Here is a 2,500-nt window from a genome sequence, read left to right as displayed (position 1 = left end):
CGGGCAGCCGGGACGGAGAGGGGTACCCTGCCCCCTCTCTCCGCGGTCTGGTCTCGGCGGAGAGACGCCGCGCGGTCGGCTTGCGCCGGCCTGCCTCGAACGCGCGACCCCGGCGCGAGCGCGTGCTCGCCGCCGGGACGGCGAGCCCCCACCGCGGGTGGTGCGGACGCCGAGCCCCAGCGCATCCCTTCTCCTCCCTGGCCGGTGCTCTCAGTCTCCCGCCGTGGCCGTCGGCGGCACCCTTCCTTCCCTCCCCCCCCGCCCTGCCCCGGCACTCCGCCATCCGGCGCGCCTGCCTCGCTCTGCCCGACCCGGCTTCGCTGGGCGGCAGGCGGGCGGCGGGCGGGCGGGCGGGGGCGGCCCCTCCCGGTCTCCGCGTGGAGGCGGGGAGAGCGGGCGCCGTTCCCCGTCCGTCCCGCCTCGCCCGTCTGCCTGCCGCCAGGCGTCTGCCCGCGGAAGGGACGGGCGAGTGCGTGGCGTCGCTCGGGAGGCTGCGTGTGTGCAGGCGGGTGTTGGGTGCCGTCTCCGGGGCGGCGGAGCTGGAGGCCGGTGAGGCGAGCGAAGGAGCTCGGAAGCGTGCGGCTGGCGGGTCGCGGGCGCGCGGGCAGCGGGTGGCGCCGCTCCCAGCGGCGGCCGGGCTCCGACGCCGGGGCTCCGCGGGGACCCACACCCCGGTCCCTGAGGCAGGTGGCGCGGCTGGCGCGCCGCTCCCTGCTGGGCCAGGCCGAGCCGGGCGCCTGGGCCGGACTCGAAGCGAGAAAGGGGTTGTCCCAGGTCGGGAGCGAGGGCTCCCCGCCCCTCTCGTTCGGGTCTGTTCTCCCCCCCCCCCCCCTTTTTTTTTCCCTCTGTGCTTGTACGGTCAGTGAGGCGTGCCCTCTCTCTCCGCTGTCCCTTGCTCAGCAGCCGGCGTCGGCGTGAGGAGGGAGGCAGAGCGGATGGGGGCCCTCAGGGGGCTGCGAAAGCTGCCCGGTCCCCCCGCGCGCGCGGTGGGGACCGAAACCGAGACAACTCTTAGCGGTGGATCACTCGGCTCGCGTGCGTCGATGAAGAACGCAGCTAGCTGCGAGAATTAATGTGAATTGCAGGACACATTGATCATCGACACTTCGAACGCACTTGCGGCCCCGGGTTCCTCCCGGGGCTACGCCTGTCTGAGCGTCGCTTGACGGTCAATCGTCACCCCCATTGCCGCGTTGGCGCAGCGGTGTGCCGCCCCTCGGGGGGGGGCCGGGGGGGGCGGCGGCGGCGGCGAGTCGGTGGGGGGGCGGCGGCGGCGGTGAGTCGGCGGCGGCGGCGGAGCCGGGACCACCGGTGCGTGCACCGGTGGCCCCGGTCTTCCGGCTGGCCTGCCTGCCCGGCTCCGGCCGACCGTCCGCCTCCACCGTCCGCGGCCGGCGTGCCTTGCCCTGCCCTCCCTCCCCTCCGAGCCCGGTGGCCACCGCTGCCCTGCGCGGTGTGTGCGGTGTGGCGCGGCTGGGGCGCCTCGCAGGCCCGCGCCGCCGGGGAGAGGGGGTGCCTCTCCTCCCCGTGTGGGCCCGGGCCTTCGTCCCCCTAAGTGCAGACTCGGGAAACCCCCGCTCCCGGAGCGCCCGCTGTGCGGAGTTCGTCCCGCCGGGCCCCCAGGTTCGGTCGGTCGCGGTGGCCCGGCACCTGCCGCCGCCGCCCGCCGCCACCGCCAGTGCCCGCCGTACGACGGCTCTCCTCCACCACTCTCCCGGTGGTGCGCTGGTCCCCCGTTCCCCTCCGGCGGGGGGGACGGCCGGCTGCCTTTCTTCCCCTCCCCTTGCCCTCTCCCTGCCCCGACTGCTGCCGCTTCGGCGCCCGCCGAGCCCCCTCTGCCCCCCCCCGCGGCGCACCCGCGTCCGTAGTGCGTGCCGAGCCACTTCCACCCGCCGGCTGGCGTCAGCCGCGGCGTTGCGTTGAGGCCGGCAGCGACGGCGCGCGGGTGTCTCCGCGGGGCGGTGGTGTGGGGCAAGCGCGGGCGGCGCCGTTCGGTGGCGAGACGGGGGAGGGGGGGGGGCAGAAAGGGGGGGGGGGGGAGGGGCGCTGCCGCGCCGTCGTCCCGTGCCGGGGCGAGAGCGGAGGTCAGCGGCCGGGGAGGAGGAGCCAGCCGCGGCCGGTGGAGGGGCTGTGCGCGAGTGTGCGAGTGGGCGAGCGAGCGTTTGGGAGCCGGGCCCGGGGGAGGTGCGGACCTCGCCCCCCGGCCCCGCGCGGCTGTCTGCGGGTGGGTACCGCGGTGGTACCGCACCGTGCTGCCGCGCGCGTGTGTCGGAGGGGGGGGCCCCTCGCTGCCCCTCCGTGGCGGCGACTCGCGGGTCGCCGCGCCGCTTCCCCCTCGATCCTGGCGGGGGCCTCGGGCCGTCCTCTCTGCCGGCGGCTGGCGGGCGCGTGCCCGCCGGCTCTGCCTCGTCTCGGGCCTCCTCCGGGGGGTCGAAGCGCGAGGGGCGGGCGCGCGCCCGCCCCGCCTCCATCCGATTGCGACCTCAGATCAGACGTGGCG

At 77.3% G+C, this 2,500-nt stretch overlaps 1 non-coding gene and 1 pseudogene across 1 annotated transcript; both read left to right on the top strand.

The window, feature by feature from the left end:
- Nucleotides 1–1,006: 1,006 nt before the first annotated feature.
- LOC138063174 (5.8S ribosomal RNA) lies at nt 1,007–1,161 on the top strand. Its single transcript, XR_011136768.1, has one exon. It is a non-coding gene; the product is annotated as a 5.8S ribosomal RNA (ribosomal RNA).
- A 1,317-nt stretch (nt 1,162–2,478) lies between these two features.
- The window catches only part of LOC138063434 (28S ribosomal RNA), a 5,059-nt pseudogene continuing 5,037 nt past the window's right edge, over nt 2,479–2,500 (top strand).

The sequence above is a fragment of the Struthio camelus genome, chromosome 31 (assembly GCF_040807025.1).
Source record: "Struthio camelus isolate bStrCam1 chromosome 31, bStrCam1.hap1, whole genome shotgun sequence".
Taxonomy (NCBI): domain Eukaryota; kingdom Metazoa; phylum Chordata; class Aves; order Struthioniformes; family Struthionidae; genus Struthio; species Struthio camelus.
This window is presented reverse-complemented; position numbering and strand designations above follow the sequence as displayed.